An 18957-nucleotide genomic window follows, 5' to 3' on the forward strand; every position below is an offset into this window, starting at 1 on the left:
TTCCATGTTACTTTCTACTCTGAGATACAATTTATGTATTTTTAAGTTAATGAGAGCCTAATCTGTGTGAAGGTTTTATTGCAAAACACAAAAGTACATTACTACTTTTCTACAAGAGGTTGAAAGCTTTCAGCCTTTAATTCATGTTTTAGGTGTGATATTATGTTGTGTTAGCTAATGTTCATGTAAACTTGAACAACAATTTATGTAAACTTTGTAAAATGATCAGCTTCAGAACTATAGTACTTGAGATTTATAAAGAGCCCTGCCTTACTTGAGATAAGGCTCTGTCCCATCTCACTACATGTGAAAGTGGCTATGAAAGAAGTAAGCCAGATTTCAGTACAGTTAAAGTTGTGTCCAAAAGTAGGTTTTTGCCAAGATTACTAGGATCTCAAACAGGGAATTATGATGTATAACCCTGCCAGAATTCAAGGTAGCTATTATATAAGCTAAATATGTTTTTACCCTAGTTAGTTTTGTTTTGTAGTTTGCTTATAGATGGTTTAAGGATTGCCTGTTAATGTTTTAAAGAGGTATTGCTTTAAGAACACAACCTGGGTCAACATAAGATAAGGAGTTATCACCTACAGGATAGAGAGATAGACATTAAAGCCCAGTGCTCTTAATATAAGGCTGTTAACTTATTTGCTGGATGTTTAAGATCAAGTTTTTAAAATTAGTTAAATTAAAAGGGCCAAGAAAACCAATATTTGGCTCTTGCCCTCTGAGTCAGTCTGAATCAGGGAATAGGGGACTTCTCCAAAGGGCTCTGCAACTCTAGGCCACATAACCTCCTGAGCAGGGAGATTAATGAGACCAGTGGAGGACAGAAAGCCAATCGGTGCATTTGCTGTAAAGAGGAGGGTCATTAGAAAGGGGAGACATCCCTGATGCTTCCAAGGGAAGCCACATGGTCAAGCAAGGCCTGGACCCATCCTAAGGTAAATGGCACTAGCAGAACTGAGAAGCTGCTATGAAGTTCCCCGAGGACTCCCAGGGAAACTCAGCTGACTGTTGACAATAGATAAGAACAAAAGTCAGTTTGACTTGCTTCATCTGAAACACTTAGCAAAGATAGTTAAAGCCAAAGCACAGCTGTTCCTGGACATTTTAAATGATAATAATAGTTAAATGTAACTTCCAAAAATAAGTAAACTGGAGGCTACAAAAGAGATTCTCAGACAGGAATGCCTGATAACTATTAAAAGGAACTGCCAGAGTAGTTTTTAGTTTAAGGCCCACAGATATTCCTAACCTACACAGGTAGGCTTGGTGTTTGCTAGTATGGTTATCCAGCCCTAAGTAGCAAAATTAAAGGTTTCTCTATTAGACATAGGTCATACTAGTAAAAAGGACATCTGTAAACCTAAATGTTAGTTGTTGTGTTTACATCCCTGACATTTCTGGCAAGGTGACAAATATCCTTAAAGATTTACATGCTTAGATAGAACCCATGTCCTCAGCAACTTTGTCATGGAAACAATATCTTAGCTCCTAGTTCTTGGTACTTCCTGGTGGAAAACATTGTTAGTCTTTGTCTTTGCCATCATACTCATTGGCATATTCCTGTGCTATGGCATTTATTGCTGCATCAATATGGTTCCAGTACTAATGAATTCTTGTTTCTCTTATAGACCATCCATCACTCAAATGGCCCTCCAGACTATTACTTCTCAATCAGACTTCTATCATGGACCACTCGATAGACCCGATTTTTAAAGGGGGACTCCAAACTGCTTGCCCCACATCGTCCCTTTTCAGCCTGAAGAAGCCAGAAAGATCTTCTTCCCCCCCCCTTCCTTACAGCAGTAAGGAGTTCCCAAATTAGAGGGGGGAATGAAGCCAGATTTTAAGTTAGGTAGTCAGTGTAGTTAGATAAATCGGGGTCTAATACCGAGTGAAATCTAAAATGGAGGCCATGCTGAAAATGATTCCAGGGAACGCAAAACAACTCATAAAATGTAAAACCCTTCAATAATCGTGATGCATTACTTTTAAGATTAAAAGTAGTCAGAAAAAGGAGTGGGGAATGTAAGGGTAAAAGAAATTGAAGTTAAAGCGTAAAAGTTAAAGGGTAAAAGACCGGGTGTTGTAAAAGTTTCTAAGCTGCAAGGTCTGAGTTAGCTGTTAAGACAATGCTTAGAACCGCCCAGTAAACATTTCCCCTGATTGTCTGGTTGTTTAATAACTGAAGGGGTCTGTGTGGTTGCACGCAGGCATTGCAGGGCCTGGACCAATCAGTTTAAATGTAACCCCCTCCTTAGGAATGACCTATCACTCCAGCCTGACCTGTTCCCGCCAATGAATGAACTAATCAGGTTTAGGAGTTGTTGTTCAATTTTCCCGCGCCTCATGATGATTTGTTCTGATGTATACAAAGCCCTCCGCCCTCCCCAAAAAGTGTACTTAAGCAGTGCTCAGCCCCTGCTCGGGGCTCTGGGCTGCTTTCCCTTCTTGAGTGGGCACGGAGCCCCAGCATGCTGGTTCAATAAATCCCCCTTCTGCCAATTGCATGAGTGGTCACTTGGTGGTCTCTTTCTCCAACGTTTCGCGGGACCCTTACAATCTCTTAAAATATTTCTAGATTTTAAGATGTATGGAGACATCATACATCTTCCTTTAGATTTACTGCTAGGTATTTGATATGTTTTGATGCTATTATAAGAGGAATATTTTTTAAATTTTATTTTTAAATAATTTGATGCCTAACTAGAAATGCAAGTTAACTCAGTTTTATTACTTCATCTGTCCTTAATTCTGATATTTCTTTTTCTTACATTTATTGTATTATCTGTGACCTCAAGTATGTTCCAAATTTCAGAGCAAACAATTTCAACATTTCACCATTAAGTACCATGTTTCATGCATTTTAAAAAGATACTCTTAACAAATTAGTTTCTACCCCTAGTTTGATAAGAATTCTTCTTATACTGTAAGTAGACTTTTCTGAACCTTTACATCTAAGATAATGATGATTTTTTCCCTTTCTTCTGCCAATATGATGAATTACCTTGGTTGATTGTTTGTGTGTGTGTGTGTGTGAAAATAATCATAAGATAAGCTCAATTTGATTGTCATGTATCCTTTTATATTTTGTTGGTTGCTTGCTGTTATTTTGCTTGATAACCTAAACTTCTATGCAAGATTTATTAATTTGCAGCATTAAGTGTTTTTCACAACAACTAAAAAATAGAATGGATAAATTGCAAAATTATATTAGTAAAATTATCGGAGTTGTGGCACAAAGAACAGGTGAACCAAATTCTAGAGAAATCTTCTTCTAGAACCAAAATTCTAGAAGAAGTCTTCCTAAGTAAGCTAATGGTTGTCTTTGTTTTCTTCCCCAATGGACTTGACACAGGCAGAGAGACACTAATGGAAGAAAAAGAAGCCCTCAGGATTTTTGACAGTCAAGAAGGGCTGATATGACCTATTAGAAACTGGAAGAGTCCAAGTTTTTTTTTCCCTCTTGCTGACTTTAAGGATAATCTGTGAGACTATGAGGCCAGAAAAGCAGATTGAAATCCCTCATTGTCTTGTAGCACTTAAAGGGGAAAAGATGTTATTAAGGGGAAGGAGTCTATCACTAATTACAACTAGTTGCTTCCTCGGGTGTATGTACATAAGTGTATTAGTTTACTAGGGATGTCATAACAAAGTACCACACACTGGGTAGTTTAGAAAACAATTCTAGAAGCTAGAAATCCAAGATTAAGGCATCAGTTGGATTATTTTTTTCTGAGGTTTCTATCCTGTCTTGTAGATCAAGATCTTCGTATCTCTTCATATGGTCTTCCTTCTGTATCTGCGCCCTAATCCAGCATGTTGGATTACAGCCCACCATAATGAACCCATTTTAATTTAATTACCTCTTTAAAGAACTTATCTTGAAATCATATCATACTATGAGGTAATTGGGGGTTGAGCTCAATCATGAATTTGGTAGGGGGAAGGCACAATTCAGCCCATAACAACAGAAGCCAAAGAGTTAAGCTCAAAACTCTTAAGGACAAAACTTTAGGTTTTTAAAAACAAGCTCAATCTGAGCACAGTGACACACACCTGTAATCCTAGCAGCTTGGGAGGTTGAGGCAGGAGAATCATGAGTTCAAAGCCATCCTCAGCAATTTAGCAATGCCCTAGCAACTCGGCAAGACCCTGCTTCTCAATAAAATATATATATATATAAAAAGCTGGGGATGTGGCTCAGTGATTATGTGTCCCAGGTTCAATCCCCTGTACCAAAAAATAAAAAATAAAAACAAGCTCTCAAAAGCCCTGACCCACTTCAGTTACTGATTAAATTGGGGTGATCTGTCTTTTAGTCTATCTGCCTAACAGGAAAATGAGAACCCTCAGTAATGGGAGATGTCAATTGGAACCTTCTTTTACATACAAGATCTGTCTTTGCATGCTTGCTCTGACATGCTCAGGCATCTCCAAGTGTTTTGTGTGTATTCACAATTAACCCTTGCAAAATCCCATCTGAGTTTTATGAGGAGATAATGCATTGCATTTTGTAATATCTTAGTCTTTCATAGTTTTGCAAAGCTCTCTATTTACATATATATTGCCCAAGGTTATTTTAAAGTGAAGTAACCACCCTAAGATTTACATTTGGCTATTTTATCATCATGGTCCTTGATCTTTCTACTGTATTTGACTAGTTCCTGACTTACTGCAAATTATAGCATGTTGAAACTCAACTGTCCCTTAGCTCCTTCGCCTCAGCAACTGTGATTCACCAAATTGGCTTTGTCAAACCCTAAAAAGATTTTTAATTGCAGATTTAATTTGTTTAGGAGTTTTTTAATTGATTTGTTTTTCTCTTTCTTCTTGTAACAATTTTGGAGAATAGAGTCCTGTTAGAAATCTGCCCCTTTCATCTAAAATTTCAAAGTTATAACAGTAAAGTTATTTATAATATCCTTTTTATGATTTCTAACTGTCTAAAGTATTTGTAATAAAGATTAGTAAATACTAGACATCTGAAAATTCTGTTTACCACTGGTAAAGGTTAATAATCTGAAGTATCTTCAAGTATCTTCTTTCTTCCTGATGAGTCTTATCAGAGTTTATTATTTTCATTAGCTTTTCTTTTTTATAAAAAAATTGTATTTTGGTTGTGTTAATTTTCCCATTATGTGTGTGTTTTTATTGTGTGGACTTTTTGTTTTTATCGTTATCTTTACTTTTTTTGGGTTCCTTTTCTGCTCTTTTTCTAATTTCGTGTGTGTGTGGGGGGGGGGAAGATTGAGTTTATTTTTGCCTGTGTGTGTGTGTGTGTGTGTGTGTGTGTGAGTTGCTAGGACTCAACTTGGGACCTCACACATACTAGGCTAATGGTCTACCACTAAGCCACATCACCACCCCTCTCTAATTTCTTGAGAGGTATATCTAAATATCTAATTATGCTTAATCATTTTTCTCTGAACAATGGCACATTTAGAAATATGTTTCTTATATTTATAAATTTATTGATCTTCTCTTTTTATATTTATTTTTAGCTCAATCCCATTATAGATAGAGAATATTTTCTATGCCTTTTCATTTCTTTGATATTTGTTGAAATGTGCTTTGTGGTCCAGCATTTAGTCAAATTTGCTACATACTTGAAAAGTTTTACTTTTCCCTCAGTTCTTCTGTTCATGCCTAAAAGCCCTTTGTGGTTTATATCTTGACAAATAACTACATAATGCCATTCCCCAGGTCCAGAAATAGAATTCTATCAGTACCCTAGAAACCACATACATATGTATGCCTATGTCATCACAGTCCTATTCTTTCCCCATGATACAATCATTGCCTGACTTCTGATACAGTAATTTCTTGCTTCTCTTTATAAATTTACTGTGAATGCATCTCTAAGCAAGAGTTTATTTTTGCCTGTGTGTATGTATGTGTGTGTGTGTGTGTGTGTGTGTGTGATTGAACTTGGGGAAAATTAGCTATTGTGAATTGTGCTGCTATAAACATTGATGTGACTTCATTACTGTAGTATGCTGATTTTAACTCCTTTGGATACATACTGAGAGCAGGAGTAATGGTGGTTTCATTCCTAATTTTTTGAGGAATCTCCATACTGTTTTCCAGAGTGGTTGAACCAATTTGCAGTCCCACCAACAAGGTATGAGTGTATGAGTGTACCCTTTTCCCCACATTCTTGCCAACATTTTTGTTACTTCTATACTTGATAATTGCCATTCTGGTTGACATGAGATGCAATATCAGTATAGTTTTAATTTACATTGATCTAATTGCTAGCGATGTTGAACATTTTTTCATGTATTTGTTTACCATTCACTGTTCATATTTCTTCTTTTGAGAAGTGTCTGTTTAGTTTCTTTGCTTTTTTTTGGGGGGGGGTGGGTATTAAGGTTTTTTATTTCTTTGTATATCCTGGTAATTAACACATTATTTTAGGTGCAGGTGGCACAGATTTTCTCCCTTCTCTATTCACATTCTTGTTTGTTTCCTTTGCTGTGAAGAAGCTTTTTAAGTGATACCAGCTCATTTATTGATTTTTTATTTTACTTCTTGCTCTTTAGGAGTCTAGTTGAGAAAGTCAGTTCCTAAGCCAACATGATGGGACTACATTTCCTTCTAGTAGATGCAAGGTTTCTGGTCTAATACCTAAGTCCTTGATCCACTTTTAGTTGAGTTTTGTGCAGGGTGAGATATAGGAGTTCAATTTCAATCTACTACATATGGATTTCTAGTTTTTCCAACACCACTTGTTGAAGAGGCTATCTTTTCTCCAATGTATGTTTTTGGTGCCTTTGTCTAGTATAATATAACTATTTATGTGCATTTGTCTCTGTGTCTTCTATCTATTCCATTGCTCTTCATGCCTGTTTTGGTGCTAATTCCATGCTGGTTTTGTTACTATAGTTCTGTGTATAATTAAGGTGTTGTATTCTGATTCCTCCTGCTTTACTTTTCTCACTAAGGATTGCTTTACCTAATCTGGGCCTCTTATTTTTCCAAATGAATTTTGTGAATGCTTTTTCTATTTTTATGAAGAATAATGAGAATTTTAAGAGGAATTGCATTAAATCTGTATAGTTCTTTTGGTAGTATGGCCATTTTGATAATATTAATTCTGCCTATCTGAGAACATGGGAGATCTTTCCATCTTCTGAGGTCTTCTTCTATTTCTTTCCTTAGGGTTCTGTAGTTTTCATTGTTAGATTGATTCCCAAGTCGTTTTGTTTTGTTATTTTTTAGACTATTGTGAATGGGATAGTTTTCTTAATTTCTCTTTCAGTTGACTCATCATTGGTGTATAGGAACACAATTGATTTATGAATGTCAATTTTTGTATTCTGTTATTTTGTGGAATGTATTTATGAGTTCTAGAAGTTTTCTGGTGGAATTTTTTTTTTTTTTTTTTTTTTGGTCTTCTAAATTAGGCTCATGTAATTGGCAAACAGAGATAGTTTGAGTTCTTCTTTTCCTGTTTGTATCTCTTTAATTTCTTTCTTTTGCCTAAATGCTCTGGCTAGAGTTTCAAGGACTATGTTGAACAGAAATGATGACAGAGAGCATCCCTATCTTGTTCCAGTTTTTAGAAGGAATGCTTTCAGATTTTTCTCCTTTTAGAATGACATTGGCCTTGTTTTTTTGTATGTAGATTTTGCAATGTTGAGGTTTATTCCTATTATCCCTAGTTTTTCTAGAGTTTTAAACATGAATGGATGCTATATTTTGTCAAATGCTTTTTTTGCATCTATTAAGATAATCATGTGAGGGGCTGGGGTTGTGTCTCAGTGATAGAGCACTCGCCTAACATGTGTGAGGCACTGGGTTCGATTCTCAGCACCACATAAAAATAAGATAAAGGTATTGTGTGTATCTACAACTAAAAAATAAAAATATTTTTTAAAAGAGAATCATGTGATTCTTGTCTTAAAGTCTATTTATAGGGTGAATTACATTTATTGATTTCTGTGTGTTGACTAACCTTGCATCCCTGGGATGAAACTCACATAATCATGGTGCACTATCTTTTTAATATTTTTTTGTATGCGATTTGCCAGGATTTTATTAAGAATAATTGTTTCTATGTTCATCAGGGATATTGGTCTGAAGTTTTCTTTTCTTGATGTGTCTTTGTCTTGTTTAGATATCAGGGTGATACTAGATTCACAGAATGAGTTTGAAAGGGTTCCCTCCTTTTATATTTCATGGAATAATTTGAGGAAGGTTGATATAAGTTCTTCTTTAAATGTCTGGAAGAACTCAGCTGAGAATGCATCTAGTCCTGGGCTTTTCTTTGTTGGTAGGCTTTTGATGGTGTCTTCAATTTTATTACTTGAAATGGATTTGTTTAAATTTTCTATATTTTCTTGGTTTAATTTGGGTAGATCATATGTCTCTAGAAATTTGTCAATATCTTCATGATTTTCTACCTTATTCAAGTATAAATTTTCAAAATCATTTCTGAATATCCTCTATATTTCAGTAGTGTCTATGGTGATATTTACTTTTTCATCACAAATTTTACTAATTTAAGTTTTTCCTTCTTCCTCTTGATTAGCTTGACTAAGTGTTTATCAATTTTATTTATTTTCTCAAAGAATCAACTTTTGGGGGGGTACTGGGGATTGAACTCAGGGATACTCTACCACTAAGCCACATCCCCAGCCCTATTTTATATTTTATTTAGAGATAGAGTCTCATTGAGTTGCTTAGCACCTCACTTTTACTGATGCTGGCTTTGAACTCGGGATTCTCCTGCCTCAGCCTCCCGAGCCGCTGGGATTATAGGCATACACTACTGTGCCCAGCCCAGCTTTTTTGTTTCATTAACTTTTGTAAATATTTTATTTCAATTTCATTGAACTCAGCTCTGATTTTAATAATTTCCTTTCCTGTACTGATTTTGGTGTTGATTTTTTCCTAGGGCTTTGACATATAATGTTAAATTATTTATTTGGTGTCTATTTTAATGAATGAGCTCAAAGCTATGAATTTTAGAACCTCCTTCATTGTGTCCCAGATACTTTGATAAGTTGTATCACTGTTCTCATTTACCCCTAAGTCTTTTTTTTTTTTTTTGCTTCACCTCTGATTTCTCCTACTACATATTATTTAGTCTCCAGGTGTTAGAGTGGTTTCTACTCTTTATCTTATTGATTTCTAATCTCATTCCATTATGATCTGATAGAATGAAAGGTTTTATCTTTCTCTTTTTGTATTTGCAAAGAGTTGCTTTGTGGCCTAAGATAGAATGCAAGGTATTATCTTTCCCTCTCTTTTTGTATTTGCTAAGAGTTGCTTTGTGGCCTTATTTTAGAGAAGGATCTGTGTGCTACTGAGAATAAAGTGTATTCAGTCATTGATGGATGAAATATTCTACATATGTCTGTTAAGTCTAAATTATTAATTGTATTTATTAATTCTAAAGCTTCTTTGCTTAGTTTTTGTTTGGAAGCTCCTATCTAGTGATGAGAAAGGCATGTTGAAGTTACCTAGTATTTTTGTGTTGTCTATTTGATTCTTGAAATTGAGAAGTGTTGATTGATATACATAGATGCTCCACTGTTTGGGGCATAAATATTTGATTATTATGTCTTCTTGATGTATAATTCCCTTAAGCGATATAAAATGACCTTCTTGGTCCCTTCAGATTAACTTTGGGTTGAAGTTCAATTTATCTGAGATGAGGATAGAAGCACCTGTTTGTTTACAAGATCCCTGTAAATGATATGTTTTTTCCCATCATTTTTCCTTCAATCTGTGGATGTCTTTGCCTATAAGGTGAGTTTCTTGACAGCATATTGAGTCTTATTTCTTATCCAGTCGCCAGTCTATGTCTTTTTTTTTTAAGAGAGAGAGAGAGAGAGAGAGAGAGAGAGAGAATATCTTTAATATTTATTTTTAAATTTTTGGTGGAAACAACATCTTTATTTTATCTATATATTTATTTATTTAAGAGAGAGACAGAGAGAGAGAGATAATTTTTTAATATTTATTTTTCAGTTTTCGGTGGAAACAACATCTTTATTTTTATGTGATGCTGAGGATCAAACCCAGCGCCCTGCGCATGCCAGGCGAGCGTGCTACTGCTTGAGCCACATCCCGAGCCCAGTCTATGTCTTTTAAAAAAATTTTTTTAGTTGTATATAGACACAATACCTTTTATTTTATTTATTTATTTTTACATGGTGCTGAGGATGGAATCTAGTGCCTCACACATGCTAGGCAAGCACTCTATCACTGAGCCGCAACCCCAGCCCCAGACTATGTCTTTTGATTAATGCATTAGGCCATTTACATTCAGTGTTATTATTGAGATAGGATTTTTATTCCTTGATATTTTGATTTTTATGGGTTTTAATTTGAATTAGTTTCTCCTTTGACTATTATTGACTATTAGTATAGATCCTCCCTTTGCTGGTTTTCACTTTTATTTTTCTTTTATTCTTCATAAAATATTTTATTGAGGGGATGGGACTGTGGCTAAGTGGTAGAATGCTCGCCTAGCATGTGCAAGGCCCTGGGTTCAATCCTCAGCACCACATATAAATAAATAAATAAAATAAAGGAATTATGTCAACTACAACTAAAAAATTTTTTTAAAATATATTTTATTGAGTATGTTTTGTAGTTCAGGCTTTCTAATTGTGAATTCTTTTAACTTTTGTTTATTGTGGAAGGTTTATCATTCATCTTCATTTCTGAAGCTTAGTTTTGCTGGGCATAGTATTCTTGGTTGGGATCCATTTTGTTTTAAAGCTTGGTATATATTATTCCAAGACCTCCTAGCTTTTAGGATGTGGGTTGAGAAATCCAGATTGGTTTACCTCTAACTATTGTTTTTCTCTAGCAGCTTTTAAAATTCTATATTCAATGTGTTAGGCATTTTTATAATAATGTGCCTTAGTGTAGATCTGTTGTAATTTTGTATATTTGGAGTCCTGTATACCTCTTGTATTTGGTTTTGCATTCTATTCTTAAGATTTTGGATTTTCTGATATTATTTCATTGAAATGGTTGTGCATTCATTTATTTTGTATTTTAGAGCCTTTATGAATTTTAAATCTACCTTTATTAATTTTAAATTTGGCATTTTCATGTTATCCCATATTTCTTGGAAATTGTGTTGATGATCTTTTAACATCTTTTCTCCTTGGTCAACTTTATTTTCAAAATTATGTTTTGTCTTCACTGCCCGAAATTATATCTTCCAAGTGGTCTAGTCTGTTGGTGATGCTTTACATTGAATATTTTTTGGTTTATTGATTCCTTCATTTTGAGGATTTCTATTTGATTCTTTTTCAGAATATCTCTTTTGAAGTGATCTTTCACTTCCTATATTTTCTCTTTGATTTCACTCTTTACATTGTCTTTTACCTCACAGATCAGTTTAACTATGAACATTCTAAATTCCTTCTTGACATTTCCTCTACTGTAGTGTCAATGGTTTCTGTTATTGGGATATTTTGGCTTATATGGGATGGTTTGTTCTCTTATTTCTTCATATTGTTTGTGTGTCTACCCATTTATCAATATATGTCTTTTGATTGGTAAGTTTCTACCTCTATCTGAAGGTAGCAGAGTTCTACCCTATGACCTTATGGTGTCCCTGAAGGTTTCTAGTACCTCACAGTTTCATGGGAGACAAATAATAACAACAATCAATGCAAACAATATACAGCATTAAACTAAATATTTAATTCCTACTATGACATCTACAATGTTAATTGGTACAATATACAGAAATGGTATGATACACAATTGCCAACAGTAAAAACAGTAAATTTGTCAAAGTGTTTGCAGTTTCAAAAGGTGAACATGGAGAATGCAGAGAGATGTAGGATGTGATGATTATGAGGTAGGAGGAGAGAAAATAGGAGTAAAAAAAATAAAGGAAAAATGAAAGAGAAAACAATAGAATTTTTGCTATTAGCAAAAGAAAAGAGAGAAAGAAAATCAAAGAAACAGAAAAGTTTTTTAACAATACAAAGAAAAACAAAATATACTAACCCCAAACACTATTTCTTAAAAAACAGTCATGAAAAATAACTACCTTCAAAAACTACAAGAAATGAGCAAAGAGAGACAGTTGTGTATATGTGTAATTGTCCACTAACCATTCAGCACAAAATCAAAAAAGAGAGGGAGGGAGGGAGGGACGGAGAGAGAAGGAAAAGATAAAATAATTTTTTAAAAATCTTTTTTTTTTTTTTTTTAGTTGTAGATGGACACAATACCTTTATTTTGTTTATTTTTTTATGGTGCTGAGGATTGAACCCAGTGCCTCACAAAAGAATTGTTTGCATTGCCTTGGTCTAAAATTGTCAATGAGAATATATGTTCATTGTCTTTTCCCAAATGTCTCTTTTTTTATTAGTTGTTCAAAACATTACAAGCCTCTTGACATATCGTATTTCATACATTTGATTCAAGTGGGTTATGAACTCCCATTTTTACCCCGTATACAGATTGAAGAATCACATCGGTTACACATCCACGTTTTTACATACTGCCATACTAGTGTCTGTTGTATTCTGCTGCCTTTCCTATCCTCTACTATCCCCCTCTTTTTGTTTTTTCTTGAAGTATGTACTGTGCACAAAAGAGCAGGGGCCACAGGATGTCAAATTGCTCATCAAGTTGCCAGCTGGAGTTCAAAAATTCACACCTCCCTTCTCAGCAATATGATGTGAAGCAGGTTGGAGAGTGTTGTCTGCCTCACTCTCATGGTGGAATCGCTGTAGAGTTCTGTTGCCGCAGTCTGGCTGGGCACAAATAACCGAGCCGCCACAAAGCCTTGTAGGTTCAAACAGCAACTCTTTATTCCCCAACGCACTGCACACACACTCCTGGGGAACACACTCCTTCCACCGGGCTCCAATCTCCTCGAACCCCCGCGAGAACTGCAGGAAACTCCAAAGTAGCAGGCGCCTGAGGCAGATTCCTGGAGCCGCCCTATTCCAGAGCAGGGTCCATATACAACTCAATCAATCCAGCATCACAGCAATTATATACAGCTTAACTCAAATCATCATCTCAATGGTTCACCTTTCAACCATTCCCTCTGGCAGTATGCCAGGCATCATTCTGACTCGGCTGTGGCTCTCAACATTCTGTGGGAGGAGATCCCATAGGCAGAGCTCCTAAAGGCAGGATTTAGATCTAAGTAGGTCCCAGGTGCTTCCTTGAATGGCAGTTAGTCCGAAGATTTTAAATAAATAAGCACACCTCCAAGGCCCCAAAGGTACCGTGCTGGGAGGCTATACCTCAGGAGTCTTGCCTGGGTTCCACTGGTACAGCAGAGGAGCCAACCCTTAGCCCCCTCTGCCAACCATGGATCCTGCCCTTCCCAGATTTCCAGGCTCAGTTTCCAAGCATATAGTCCCTCTTGCCCACCCAATCAAATTCCTAGCCCACCCTAGCTGGTCCTGTGAGTCCAGACACAAAGTGGGGAAAAGGGACACAGGATCTCATGGGTCTCTATAGCTGGACCTGTATTCCCCTGGGTAAAATTCTCTCTGTGCTTCATTTCCTCCTGGTCTCCTAGGCACACTCTGAGTCATGGGGCAGGCATCTGCCAAGTCTGTTTTATGGACCTAGTTTAGATTTCCCTGCTCTGGGCTCCTGGACTTGCTCCCACAGCTGCAGACCACAGTAGCAAGATGGCAAAATGGGTCCTGCCTTGGCTCTCTGCAGACAACTGGGAGATGCTTAGCATCTTTCCTGCAGGAAAATATAGTGTAGCACACCCTCTGGATCAGTTTGGCAACGTCCTTGATCTCTGGTTTCTCTGTACCAAGACACATCATGGTGCCATAATGCAGGTCCTCTTAGTCCCTCTCCTTGCTTTTCCCACAGTGGATCAGCTCCAACAGTCACTGGTGCCAGCAGTAGGCTTTCTTCTTTTATTTATTGTGTCCAAACATCTGAGTCCCTAAGCTGTTCTGAGCCCAGGGTTAAGTCCCTGTTTTACCCACCTCATTGAGAAGCTATTTATCTACTCTTTGGTCTCATGCCACAGAACACTTAGAAAGTAACTTCCTACTCTGCCATCTTCCATGAGTCCTCCAGCCTATTTTTTTTTTTTTTTTACTTTGAGACAGAGTCTTGCTCAGTTGCCAAGGCTGGTGTTACCGCTGTTGACTGGTGACGAGTCCTTGCTTCCCCAATGTTGAAGAATAACACCAGAAAAGCACGCCAAGGCAAGGTCAGAGTAGAAATTAGAAGTTTATTAAAGGACAGCAGAAAAGACTTCTCCCAGAGGAAGAAGGGGACCCAAGAGGTGGAATCCGTGGAAATGCGGTTGTCTCCCCTTTTTATAGGTCTTTCAGTGATGAAATGTAGGTGGGAAGGCCAGAGGGGTGGGACACAGGTGGGCCAAAGAAGTAGTCTGAGCAAGAAGGACTTCATTAACACTTCTTTGGGATGGGCTATCTTCAAATCTGCTGGGGCTGTTCATTAACATTCCTTTGGGATGGACTTTGGGCCTAGGGCTTTTCTTGGGACTTCATTAACATTCCATGAGTTGTCCTGCATTTCCTGGAATCATTCTCAGCATGGCCTCCATTTTAGATTTCACTCGGTATTAGACCCGATTTACCTAACTACACTGACTACCTAATTTTAAATCTGGCTTCACTGGTCTTGAACTTGCAATTCTACTGCTTCAGCCTCCAGATTCTGGAATTACAGGTGAATGCCACCAAGTGTGGCTTACTTTTGCCTTTTAAAAAATATTATATATAATTTTATTATTTATATTGTTTTCATCATTTTTTACTCAACATTATGTATGTACAATTCATTTTATCTTCAATTTATTCCTATTCATTATATTTTAGTTTTTATTATGGTAAACTTTCCAACTGTATCAAAATTTACTTATCCATTCTATACCTGATGGACATTCTGGTTGTTTGCACTTGGGCCAATTATTAACAATACTTCCTAAATGTTCCTTTACATCATCTAGAGGCACATATGTGCTTTTTTCTTTAGGGTTTATGAAGCTAAGTATATGTTTACCTTTCTTGGATGCCACACTATTTTTCAAAATGATAATACTAATTTGTAATCCCAACAGCAGGGTTTGAGAATTTCTGTTGTTCCATTCACTAAACACTTCATTTTTTTCCAATTTAATAGGGGTATGTCCCAGGTTTGTTTTAATTAGCTCTTATCTGTTACTAAAGGTAGATCTTCTCTTTGCTTATTGGTCATTTGGATATCCCTTTTTGTAAACTGACTGTTAAAGTATGTTACCTGTTATTCTATTTGCTTGTTTGTCCTATCACTTTTGAATATTTATGCTTATTAGGCATTCTTGATTATAAGTAATACAAATATCTTTTCCCATCTTTTACTTTCTTTACTGTGTAATACCTAATAATAATGGAGTATTTTTAGGAACAGAAATAACTTCTTAATTTTAGTGTAGTTGAGTTTATCAGTTCTTTCATTCTATGGTTGTTATTTTGCATTTAAAATTCTTTGTCATTTGAGACCATGAAAATATTCTTCTACATTCTTTTCTAAGAGCATTATAGTTTTTCCTTCCTTAGGCTAGGTTTTCAATCTATCTGACACTGATTTTTGTGTTCCTTTACTTCATAATCATTTTATTAATATATTCTCTGCATTTTCTCTGTTGTTTATGCAGATTCTCACTAATAGTGGCTTGCCTTGCCTTCTCACGAACTTCATGGTCTTTGGTTGTAAACTCATTGATTGAAATAAACCTCAGAACATTCTCCTCCAGAGGAGATTTATTTCATCTTCTGTTTATAGGTAAAATATGCCACCATTCAAGGACGACTTCAGTATCTTGGCTCAGTTCATCCTTCCAAATTTTGTGTTGGCCAAAGCCTTAGTATCCTGATAGCAGTACTACTATCTGCATTTTACTCAGAATGATTCTGGTTTTGGATTTTTTTTGTTTGTTTGGAGGTAAAGCACCTTTGGAGAACTCCCTATTTTATCAGAGTCCCACAATGCCTCAAAGAAATGGGTCCTATCCAAGGTCTAATTGTTCCTTAGCAGATGGATGCCTCAGTGCACCTAGTCATCTGTAACATCATATTTGGAAATCCCTAATAAAATATTTTGCTTATTGCTCCAAATCATTACAGAATTTCTTCATTTTTCTGTAGGGTTATATAAATATTCTGTTGTATGGAATTTATTTAACCAGCTCCCCAATGATAGACCTACATATTAAATCCAATTATTTGCTACTATACGCAATGTTGCAATATCATTTCACACCTATGTGTGTATATCTGTATTATAAATTCCTAGAAACAGAATTACTAGATCAAATTGCCCTGTAGAGGTTGTACAAATTTATCATTTTATATTGTTTATAAATACTGAAAAATATATGAAATATTTGCTTCATGCAATTCTCAAAAATATTCTACATTGCCTTCTGAAATATAGATGCAGTGTTAACAATTTCAAAATTTCACTGAGATTTTGGAGTGGGAAAACTTTTCAAGTACACATGGAATATTAAGCAAAATTGAACAAATAATGACATCTAAAGCAAGTTTGTTGCTTCATGAACTGCAAGTGTCCCAAATGCTATTCTTTATATATGAGAGAATATCTTATTTTTCTCTCCCTAACAAGAACCAATTTTTACGAAGATTAATTACTATTGTACTTTTAATCTAGTCAATAAATTTGTCAGTCCTTTGCTTTAAAATAATTTAAATAGGCATGCATGCCTGACATTTTATAGTTGAATAGATGGAATGGAATTGCAGGTACAAAACTAAAATTGGCAATGGATTCTACTATTATCTTTGCACTGAAAAGTAATTTATGGTAGAAAATTATTACAGCCTCTTAAGCATTCATAAATTAAATATATCTAAACCTTAAATTATAATCAATAATCATCTACTTAATATATATTAATATTTTATATATATATATATATATATATATATATATATATATATATATATTATCCATTTCTTACTTTAAAGTTACAGTAATAAAGTCTTTTGGAAGTAAATGAGGGGAAAGGATTTTCATGTCTTCTAAGTTTTCTAATTTAGAATGTTTCAGTAACTAATGCAGAATATCTACAAAGTAAAGCAAGTTCATGCCCCTGTTACTTTTATGTCTTTAGGGACCTGATAACAGACATGAATGTGACCAGCAGAATATATTATAGTTTTTCTGTTGGGTATTAAATAAATCCTTCCTGGTATCCAAAGAGCCAGAAGGTGACTAGGCCCTTATTTTAGCATTTTTGACTTAAGTAATCATCCTGATATACCTTAAATGTATATTTATTATCTAAGAGATGGAAATGGTTAGAAGGATTTTCTAGAAGCTAAGTTTGTTACATCTTGGAACATTACTGAATCTAGACTTGGTCTGAGTAGTCAAAATAATCTGGTAGGCACTAGTTCCTACAGTTGCTGATTCTTGGAATTAATCTTCCTACCAAGTTAAGGGGACAGACTTAGCTGATGGCCATGAATGGTTGCCCAGAACAAAATATCCAAAAGTTATGGCCACAAATGACAGAAGACCAAGTCAGAAACAGTAAAATGTAATCCCCATATTATAAAACTGGTCCAGGCTACCACATATAGTTGTTCATATCATGCCCTGTATAACCTTAGATGATGCCATTTGTATAGGTGGTATGTTGAGCCAAGGAATATCCATGGCCTGTAAAAGCTAGAAAAGGCAGAGAAGTGGATTCTTCCTTAGAACAAAAAAAAAAAAAAAAGATGGGGGCGGGGGTGTGTGAAAGGGGTGGTGGGGGATGCAGCTGGGCATGGTGGCACATACCTGTAATCCCAGTGACTAGGGAGTTTGAGGCAGGAGAATTGCAAATTTGAGGCCAGCGTCAGTAGTTTAGTGAGACCTTGCCTCAAAATAAAAAATAAAAAGGACAAGGATTGTAGCTAAGTGGTATTGCACACCCCTGGGTTCAATCCCTAGTATCGAAAATAACAAAAACGGAACGCAGCAACCCTGTGACCCCTTGATTTTAGCCCAGTGAGACCAATCAGATTTCTATCCCACAGTGCTGTGTAAGATAATAAATTTGTGTTGCTTAAACTGTTCTGTGCTAATTTGTTGCAGCAGATGTAGAATACTAAGATGGCACTGTAAAATAACAGATGTGATGTCAGAATACCAAGTGGAAATTTCACAGTAAATGATGTAGAACATATTATGTAGCTCTGAAACTGAAAGGAAGACAGAAAAATATTATGAAAGTAGAAGCAGATTATTTTATGAGAAGGTTTTTGGGGGCAGAGCTAGGCAGTAAATTTGTTTTCCCTCCTCATGGGGGAAGGGGAAGAGCGTGACTGTCTCTTCACTTCACTGGTTAGAGGGGTTTCATGGCTTTATTTGTGTTCCCTTGAGTTTGGGATCAAAAGGACTGAGTCTGTCTGCTGCTGATGAAAACCCACAGGGCAGGAGAGATGAAGAGTGACCTGCTTGGTTCCAGATGATGCAGAGCTGCTGGCTGCATCAGGAGCATTCTGTCCTCCCAGAGTTTGTCAGATGTGGAGCACGTGTTTTGGCCCTTGCTTCAGGGAAGAGGAAGCAGATGAAGCTTCAAAAAGAAGGGCCTGAATGAGTAACTCAGAGCAGAGAGGTAACAGCACCTGTGAGACAGACTTCCTGGCTGTACCATGGGAATTACAGCTAAAGAAGCTCAGCAGGAAATCTCCCAAGGAACCCAGGAAAGCACTCGGGTGAGAAATTCCACTTGTCATGTGAGAACTTTCCCCTTCTCCCTCCCCTTACAAGTAGGAAGGAAAGTTGGCTCTTTCCCTCCTCAAAAGGCAGGTGTCAGCCAACTTCAGGTCCAAGTTAGGAAGGTAAAGTATTATTTTTGAAGTATTGATTCATATATTGACTTAAATATTTCTGAATACCAAATTGAGACATGCCAAAATGATACAAACTAAATATTCCTTAACTCGAATGCTTGGA

The 18957-nt window shown here is 36.1% G+C and overlaps 1 protein-coding gene across 3 annotated transcripts in view; it reads left to right on the forward strand.

The window, feature by feature from the left end:
- The window catches only part of Dcaf17 (DDB1 and CUL4 associated factor 17), a 92746-nt gene that overhangs the window by 64520 nt on the left and 9269 nt on the right, over positions 1–18957 (forward strand). For all 3 annotated transcript variants that reach the window (XR_009227004.1, XR_009227005.1, XR_009227006.1), the window contains exon 14: positions 18431–18716. The gene's annotated coding sequence lies outside the window, so the exon portion shown is untranslated. The remainder of the gene's footprint in view (positions 1–18430; positions 18717–18957) is intronic.

This window comes from Marmota monax, unplaced genomic scaffold, assembly GCF_021218885.2.
Source record: "Marmota monax isolate L192 unplaced genomic scaffold, Marmota_monax_Labrador192_F-V1.1 WCK01_AAM20220418_F8-fsc00007, whole genome shotgun sequence".
NCBI classification, from domain to species: Eukaryota; Metazoa; Chordata; class Mammalia; order Rodentia; family Sciuridae; genus Marmota; species Marmota monax.